Here is a 9739-nt window from a genome sequence, read left to right as displayed (position 1 = left end):
GAATAAAGCACTCCAAACAAACCATGATGCTCCAATAATAAAATCCACAGACAACACAGTAGCAGAAATGTCAGAGAAGGGGTTTGGAATGTACTTAATAAAATTGCTTCATGACTTAAAGGAGGTTATAAAGGGTGAAATCAGAGATAAATTTCAAGAGGTGAAAGATCACTTCAATAAGGAGATAGAGATCCTGAATAGAAACCAGGAAGAAATCTTAAAACTGAAGGAATCAATGAACCAAATTAAAAATTCAATGGAAAGCATCACCAACAGGTGAGACTATTTGGAAGACAGAACCTTAGGCAATGAAGACAAAATATATAATCTTGAAAACAAAGTTGACCACACAAAGATGATGATATTTTGGGTGACATTCCCTCACCCAGATGCAATGTGTGAACAGCAACTGCTAAATCCAACAGAGTTGAGCCACTGTGACTACTTGTGAGCTGATAAGAAGGACCCTCAAGGTAATGGAACCATGGATGGGTTTGAACTGCTGCTCCAAAAGTAACTGAAAGGCAAACAAATGCAGAAATAAATGTCTGAATTTGTCTGAGAGAGGATAAAGATTGAAGAATAATATGCAAGGAACTTGGCTAAGCTCTCTCAGAACTCTTTGGCTGCCCAGGAGGAAAGCGCCCTGGAAGAAGCAATGGCCCAGGTAAAAAAGATGATGCAGAAAGTCATCTTAAGTTCTCCACCAACCTTCACAGCAAGGTAGAGAAGCCTCTCATAAACTTTCATTAGAACTTCAAGAAAGACATGAAAAAGTGTGACCACCATGTTGCTGACCTCTGCAAGCAACTCTCCAGCTTCTATGCATTTGTAGAGAAGGCCCGGAAAGCCCTCACAGAGTGGCAGAAAGACATTTAGATGAAGATACAGCATCTGGAGATCAAGCTGAGCAACAAGACTGAGGAGGACATCAAGAAGGCACAGAGGAAGTCCACACCTCATGTGCTGTGTGGAACTATACAACCAGACCCAGTTCAAGTGGTTTGAAGAGATGGTGACTACAACTTTGGAGCTGGACTGGCTGGAGGTGGAGAGGGTGGAGATGAGCCAACAACATCTGTGGCAATACACACAGCTGCAGCATGAGACAGATATGTACAACCAAACCAGTCAAGCCTGTGGATACAGCCAAAGACAGAGAGCTGTGGGTAAGAGAGCACAAAATGGGCAACATTTTCCCTGTGGAAGTGAATATCTAGACAATGTCTGTGTAGCCTCTGGGAGTCCTGATCAGAAGAAGGGCTTGGTGTCCCTCAGAGAGGAAATGGTGGCTCCCTCTGGGTGAAACTGCCCTCCCATCCACTCTCCTTTTCACTGAGAAGAGAGGAGAGAGCTGGTGATTCCAGAAGGGTAATATAGATTTTCCAGCTGGGGGATACAAATATTCCCAGGCTTAGAAGACAGACCTGCAACCCTGCCCTTGTCTCCAAGACTGAAGCCCCCCAAACTCCATACCATACTTGTTGCTCTGAGAACAAACTGGGGCTGGAACTTTGTGGTCCTTGCTGAGTCCCATCCTCCACCTGGTCCTTGTACCTCCAGGGTTTTGAAAGATGAGGGAAGGGCTGTCTCTGCCTCCAAACCAATGTCAGGATAAGAATCATGAACAGAAGGCATCATCAGCTCAGCCTTTACAGCCCTCTCTCTATTTTTTAATTGCATTCTGGGAGCCCAAATCTGGGTTTTCTTGGCTACTTTTCATCCTCATGGGTCTTGGGGAGGCCTGTTTTTGATCTTCCCAGACCAACACTGCCTAGTTCACAATGGAACTACCTCATTTTGGCAAGTTAGCCCCAAGTTGGAGCATTGCAAAATGTTTCCTATCAGATCAAGTATTGTCTCTGAAGTCTATGGAAACCCTGATCCATCCATTTCTCAGCTGCTTTTTCAAGGCAGTCCCCCCACCACCCACCCTGCCACATCTGCCCAGTTTCACTAGAAGAAGCTTTCCAAAGTTCTCAGTCAGCAAGACCTCCTTCAGCTGTGTGCATGTTCAAAACCTTTGAGGGATGAAGATGAACCAGCTCACCTTGGACACCAGATGGGGTCTGTCTACCATGGTGTCCTATCCAATCCTGAACACCACTCTCCCAGGCTGACCACTATGGGCTTAATGGAGCTGGGTCATTCCCACGTGGGAAACTCCATTAAGCCCATAGTGGACAGCCTGGGAGAGCCATATGGGAGCTGGGTCATTCCCACATGGAGACAGGTTAACCCATATGGCTCCATCTGTTCATGTGTAATGGGGTTTGAACTGCTGTCTCTTGTATAGGCATGGCATACTCCCATGGCCATAGAAGTTCATTGCTATATAGGTGTGTCCTTCCACCTAGACCTCCAGGTGGCAGGACACATCTGTATAGCAATGAACTTCTGTATAGTAATGAGCCAATAGCCTTATAATTAACAGATATTTTGAATGCAGTGCGGCTCTTTTACTTTTTCTTCTTATTCTCTCTCATTTGAAGGTCCCTGAGCCCTGTTTGTCCCTGATGTGGAATGAGCTCTCTTTGCTCTTTCAAGGTAACCCAAGTTGGCCAAGTCTGGGCCAGTTCATTTTCTGAGGTCATCCTTCCCCCACATCCCCTCACCTCCTCCTCTTTAGCTTCTTCACATACACCTTTTATCCCCTTTGTTGTTCATTTATCAAGCATCTAATAAAAGCCAATCGATGTGCTGAGATCTAATTTGAGGACAAGATTCAGCTCTGTCATCAAGGAAGCCCATGTTTCTCTGTGTAGACTTATTTTTCCCCCAGAGGCCTGGCCCTTCAGCAACTTTGGCATTCACATACAAGCAGTCTATAGAATTTAGGTTTTCAGAAATACTGTCTATTGTGCTGACATTCATTCATTCACTTATTTTTTTAAGCAGATGCTTAGAACAAGCCCAGCACTGTGTTGAGAAATGGAACTGTAATTGTGTGAAAGGTGGACACTAACTCCTCTGTCCTCTGTGTGGACAGGCAGATGTTTAGATCTTTCTAGAAAGGTGGAACATCACACACTTGGGCCACACATACGCACTGAGATTCTTTAATTATAACTACTGCCATGAGGTATTTATCTAGTGACTGGAAGGTATAAGGCAACACCATTTTGATCCCCTGTGCAACAGACCCTCATATATATAGAACAATTCCTGATTTTAGTTGAGAAGTTAAAACTACAATGAAATTCCAATTCCAATTTCAGCATTGCTCTGCATACTGAAGAATGAAGGCCAAGGATAGCCAGAGTACACTATGAGTTGACACAGAGTTATAAGCAGGCCTGGAGTCAAGAGTCCTGGCCCACTGTCCCTATTAATAACAGACTCCCTCCCCTGCACCATGAGTAAAATCAGGATCAGGATGTAGTCTAGAAAATCTAAAAGTGCATTTGGAGTAAAAAGCACACCATCTGGATTGTCATCTTTGTTTTGCCTTGTTGGGGATCAGTTCCCAGTGCCTCCACATGCTGGGTAAGTGCTCTACAATTAAGCAACATCCCCAGCTCTGTGGTCTTAACTTTTGTGTAAGTCTTGGCACTTAGGTTGAGGGAGAATATGGCTGGTTTATTATTCCGGGTGGGTTTCTGAAAACAGATCAGCCCATCCACCACTGAGGGACTGATACACTTAAATTTGCTCTGTGAAATTCTGATTTAAAAGAAAACAATTTTTCTAAGAAATATAAGCAGGAATGGAACCATCATTTGACCTAGTTATCCCACTCCTCGGTATATATCTAAATGTTTTAAATTAACATACTTCAGTGATGCAGCCCACATCAGTGTTTATAGCAGCTCAATTCACAATAGCTAAGCTATTTAATCAACCTAGGTGCCCTTCAACAGATGAATGGATAAAAAAAACATGGTGTATAAATACCTATTGTATTCTTAGAAAATGTTGGTATAGTTAGATGGTGCAGAAAAGTTGGAGACTCATTTTCAGGCTAATTATGAGCAGAAGCTATATACTAACTTGGAAATATTTCAATCACACAGAAACTTTTTAACTCTATATACACATTCCATCCATTCTGCTTTTCTCCTGTTCTTAAAAGTAACATTAAAACCACATGCCAAATTTGATTTTATCACCATATTTTCCAATAACTCTACAAATGGCTATATAAAGACTTTACCAAGTCAAATTTAATAAAGTTCAACAGCAACATATAGATATTTTATACCAATTAATTAATCCAGTTATTTGTAAATTAAAATAAGCCAGGAATTAAAAGATAAATACTGCATGATTTCACTTAAGACTGGAATCTAACACCTTCAAAGTCATAGAAGTAGACAGTAGAATAGTGGTTGTCAGGGGCTAGGGAGAGTAAGGTATGAGGAGATGGTGGAAAAGGATACACATATTTAGCTATAAGATTAATAAATTAAGAATATCAATGTTCTGTATAGTGACTACAGTTAATACTGTATTGTATTAAATGTGCTAAAGAGTAGATGTAAATGTTCTTATTCTTCTTAAAAATGGTAACTGTGTAAAATGATAGATATGATAATTTTCTTTATTTTAGTAATTATTTCACAATTATATGTATATGAAAACATCACATTGTATACCTTAAAAACACACACACACACACACCCACACACACACTTTTGTCAACAATACCTCATTAAAACTGAAACAGTACATTAAAGTGCCTTTCTTTGGCATTCTAGTTTCCTTAAGTGCAGAAACTTCTAGAAAATTCACTAGAAAGAAGATTTTAAATAAACTGATATATTTAACATTTTATACATTTCAAGGTTTATTCTATATGTGCAACAATTCCTGATTTTAGTTGAGAAGTTAAAACTACAATTAAATTCCACTCAATACCTGGAAATCCATTTTTAAATGAAAAGGCCAAACATTGTGTGGTATTGATGATGTTGTGAATTAAGCAAGAACATTCCTAACTGCTTGTGGGAATATAAATGAGTACAACCATTTTAGACAAAGTGAAGTAGTTACTAAAATTAAACATACCCAGCTCTACTTCTAGATACATAACCCACAGATATGTATTCATATCCTCACTGTAAAAAGGTATATTTTAATATTTATAGCACAATTTACACTTGCCAATAATTGGAAATGATATGTAAATACCCATAAACTAAACTAAAAATAATTATACATACATTAGAACTCTGTACAATAATAATAAATTACTATGCATGCAGAAGCATGGATAAAGAAATGTAATGTAAAGAGAATATACACTTACCATAAGCTTAGGAACAAGAAAAATTGATCAGCAATTTTTAAAAAATATATTCACATAAAACTTATATACAAACTTCATAGAATTATTCCTAATAGCCCAAAGGGGAAATGATCCCAATGCCCATTAATAAAGTGGATAAATAAAATGCATATATCTAAAGGCTGGGGTCGTGGCTCAGCAGTAGAGTGCACACCTAGCATGTGTGAAACCCTGGGTTCAATCCTTAGCACCACATAAAAATAAATAAAATAAAGGTATTGTGTCCAAATACAACTAAAAAATAAATATTAAAAAATGCAGTATATCTATACAATGGAATATAATTGAGTGAAAAAAAAACATGAAATACTGATACAATCCTGTTACAACATGGATGAACCTTCGAAACATTGTACTGTGTAACAGAAGTCTCACACTGAAGTTCATGTATTTTGTAATTCCATCCATATGAAAGTTGCAGTGTAAGCAAATCCATGGTGACAAGAAGTAAGCAATAATTAACTTTCAGGATAGAGGAGAAATGGAGTGTCTATTTATTAACTATGGAGTTTCTTTTTCTTTTTTTAAAACTTTATTTATTTGTTCTAATCAGCTATAAATGACAGCAGAATGCTGGAGTTCCTTTATAGTGATGAAAGTGTTCCAAAATTATAGTTGTGATGGTTCTACAACATTATAAGTGTACTAAAAGCCACTGAATTGTACACTTTAAAATAAATTATGTGTTGTGAAATTTTATCTCAATAATAATAAAAACATGACAAAAAATTTAAAAATTTCTGTGCTTTTAGAAGTCATGACAATTTATTTTTGGTTCAGGGTAGTAGCAACTGGAAGAGAACATAAAGGAGCATTGGAGTTTCTAAAAGTATTTTATTTCTTATGAATAGGGGTTTTACAAGTGCATTCATGTTGAGGAAATTCACACCATTATTCTTATGTGTTGGATGTGCACTTTTGTAATATTAGTTATGTGTCAGTGAAAACTACGAAAAGTAATAGATTTTAAATACTAAAAAAGTTTTATAGAGCCATTTATAATTCAATATATGGCATCTCAAAAAATTAAATAAATGGGTGGTTAAAATATACAATGTAGCTTCAAAACTAAAAACCTAGCGTTATCTGAATGCTTATTGAATTAAATAATATACCAATCTTAAAAAGAAAAATAAAATTTATAAAGCAATTAGTAATCTTAATGTTATAAATTAGAGATTCACATTTAGTTTAAGATATTTTAAAGAATACTTGAAGTGGAAATAGTTAAAAACACCAACTATTAAGAATGTCATGTAAAATAATCAATGACATCCAATTTAACAGCATTTTTTTCAATTCATAGCCAGGGCCTACATTTGGAAAATTCTTTCTCTCCATTTCTATCTTCATAAAGCCTCCAAAAGCTAGATGACATTAGAGACAGATGATCATGTCAGAATTACATCTATTTCTAGTGAATTTTTATTGCTAATTATAACTGGACAATACTGGACATGTTTCAAAACTGCAACTATAATTTTATACAGGTGATTTCTATCAAAGATACTTAGGCAAGACTGAAACACTTGACTATGTGGCAAACTTAAAACTTTTGTATGTTTGTTTAAATTTTATTTTTCATGTCCATTTTATGGAAGAATCTTCAATGATCTTTATTAATATAGATAACATTTTGTCTTTAAGGATTTTCTTGCCCCCAAAAGCATCTATGGTGATGGACAGAAATTTATAAACAAGTTTTAATCCAGTGTGTTTTTAAAATATTTAGTAGATTTGATACAAATATTTACCAGTAACAAGGACTATCCAATGCCTACTATCAAAATTAAATATAATACAAGCCAAGCAAATTTTTAAAATCTCACCTAAAGACTCAAAGGTATAGGTAGAGTCTTTTCAAAAAGGAATATTATATGCTGAATAATATATATATATATATATATATATATATATATATATATATATATATATATATTGTACATACACATACATAAATATGACTTTTTGTATTTATTAGCAAAATTGATAAATACAATATCAGATTCAGTAACAGAAATTCATCCTTTTTTTTCCTAATGAATTTGCCCTATATTCCTTTACAGAAGCCCTTTCTGGTACTTAGGCGGCATGGCTAGCCAAATTTCTTAAGTTATAATTAACACTTATCTTAACAATGCTCTCAAGTCCTATTGCTAAGTACATAAATGACAGTAATATAACCAAGGGAGAAGTTAAGTTCTCATATAAAAAGAGAAAATAAATTTTACTTAATCATCAATATTTTTAAAAGGCAAAAATTCTAAATATTGGCTACCCCTTTTTCTATTAGCATGCCATGATATCTAATGTGATCCTTATTATCAATAACTAATAAAAATAACAATTAACTTCATAAGGCACAAGAACACAAGTTTACTTCAAGAGGAAGACTGTTGCAGCTTCTTGGAAATACCAAGTGCTAAGTTTAGCATTAACTAACCCATGCCAAAACTACTCACTCTTGTTTGGCAGCACATATTCTAAAATTGGATCTAGCCTGGAATGAACTGCTGCACTATTCACTGAGTCATTGCCTATGGAATTTCCATTTCAGTTCTATGGTTTTGCTGATTTCCCTACAAACGAACATGTGATAAGCTTCCTCTTACACATGCATCATAATAGAGTTTCATACTACAATTATATTCCTCCAGTGTTGGTGTAAACAGGAAAAGGAAAATGATCCAGAAGAAAGTATTCATTTCTTGACTTTATCCCAAAGAATGCCTGAGAGTTGAAGAATTTTTCATCTTATGCTATCATCTGTGATTGTTTTGGATCTTGGAAACCCGTTGTCACTAAAATTTCATTTTGTTGCAGTGTACTTTGTTTCCCTTTCCAAATGTGTTTTTCCTAACATGTTATTCAGAACATGAAATGCTTGATTGACAATTATCCAATTCCTCACAATTAGAAAATTCTGAAAATTTTCTATGTTAATAAACTCCATTTGTTAGTTCCAAATGCCACATGAATATCACCTTTCTTTTCATCTAATATACATATATGAAATATTTATACAGAAAAGTATAATTTGCTTTTGTGTCTGAGGAAAGGGAAATTTATTTAGAAAAATAGAGACTGAATACCATTGATTTATATGCTATAATTTTCCCATTTGAAAATAAAATAATTGTCTCATATGATTTCCAAAAGATCAATTTTGACTATAATACAAACATTTCTGAAATAAATTAAAATAAGGCATAATTTACAGCTTATTCCCAAAAATATTTTCCTATAATTATAGCTACCATATATCAATTGATTTTAATTTGAAAAAGCTTGTTATTTTTTATATACTGATTTAAATTTTAGATGAACTTTTTCAATGAATTTTTTTAAAAAAAAACATTGAGTTTTGCTTCATTACAAATTTTCAGTTTATACTGAGAATGACAAGGTTATTCTATTTAAATCTGTATTTAATATATAAACAATTAGAATTCATTGTATTATTTCTTATTGCTTGCTAATTTTTTTCTGTCTAGATCATAATATGCATGAATAAAGGCAGAACTTGTCATATCTGTGCTCAAAAATGTTAAAATGAATTAATGAAATATACTTTCATATTATATTTTTTAGTGCCTCACAAAGAGGATGAACTAAATAATTACCAGCTGTTTAATAAGGTGGTAATGAAAAGAGCTATTTGTAAAAGAGACGCACCATATTAGTACTCTTAAAAATCATTGTCCATTTTAAAATGCTGAGTTAAGGTATTTTTCTGTGGAAGCAACAGTTAATGTGTTTTGCATGTACAGAAGTGTCAGAAGAAAATAAATGAAATGAATTTTTCTTTTCACAATGCAAAACAGTAAATTCATCATTAAACAAAATGTAATTATTAGGTGGTTATTTATGCTACTGCTTGATTCTTTCGCTTTTTTCTCTTTTTGCAGTCCATTCCCTTTTCAGTTATCACATTAGTAGTTACCAGTATAAAATGAAGAGAGTATGTTGGGGTGTGAAGTAAACAGGATACCAGTCTGTAACTGAGTTCCTATTACCATCACTAACCTACAATGTTAGCTAATGACAAAGAGGATTATAACAAGCACCAAAGATCACATTGAAGCTTATTTGTGGGTAATCCTAGTCTTATCTCTTCCAACTTGAAAAAAAAAAGCATGTAAAAGCATCACAAAATTTATCATGAAGAATTGTTGGAATAAATGACTATGCAGCATCTTCCAAATTATGGAGAACTGATGTGTATTATTAAACACCATATAAAATATCTGTTCAATATCTGTAGCAGGGAAAGACAATAAGAAATGACAGCCAGAGATTATATAGTTCTTTATGATGCAGAGTAGTCTGATGTGTATATTATATAAGGTTGAATAGGACTGTAAATACTCCAAGGGAAATAAAAGCACAGATATTAAATGCAAACCTGAAAACATATGAGGGAGACAAGAATGATAAAGTAGCCTAACATAA

At 34.7% G+C, this 9739-nt stretch overlaps 1 pseudogene; it reads left to right on the top strand.

Annotated features, from left to right (window-relative positions):
* Positions 1–355: 355 nt before the first annotated feature.
* On the top strand, positions 356–1220 carry LOC143638519 (growth arrest-specific protein 7 pseudogene; annotated as a pseudogene).
* The last annotated feature ends 8519 nt before the right edge of the window (positions 1221–9739 follow it).

Source organism: Callospermophilus lateralis, chromosome X (assembly GCF_048772815.1).
Source record: "Callospermophilus lateralis isolate mCalLat2 chromosome X, mCalLat2.hap1, whole genome shotgun sequence".
NCBI lineage: Eukaryota > Metazoa > Chordata > Mammalia > Rodentia > Sciuridae > Callospermophilus > Callospermophilus lateralis.
This window is presented reverse-complemented; position numbering and strand designations above follow the sequence as displayed.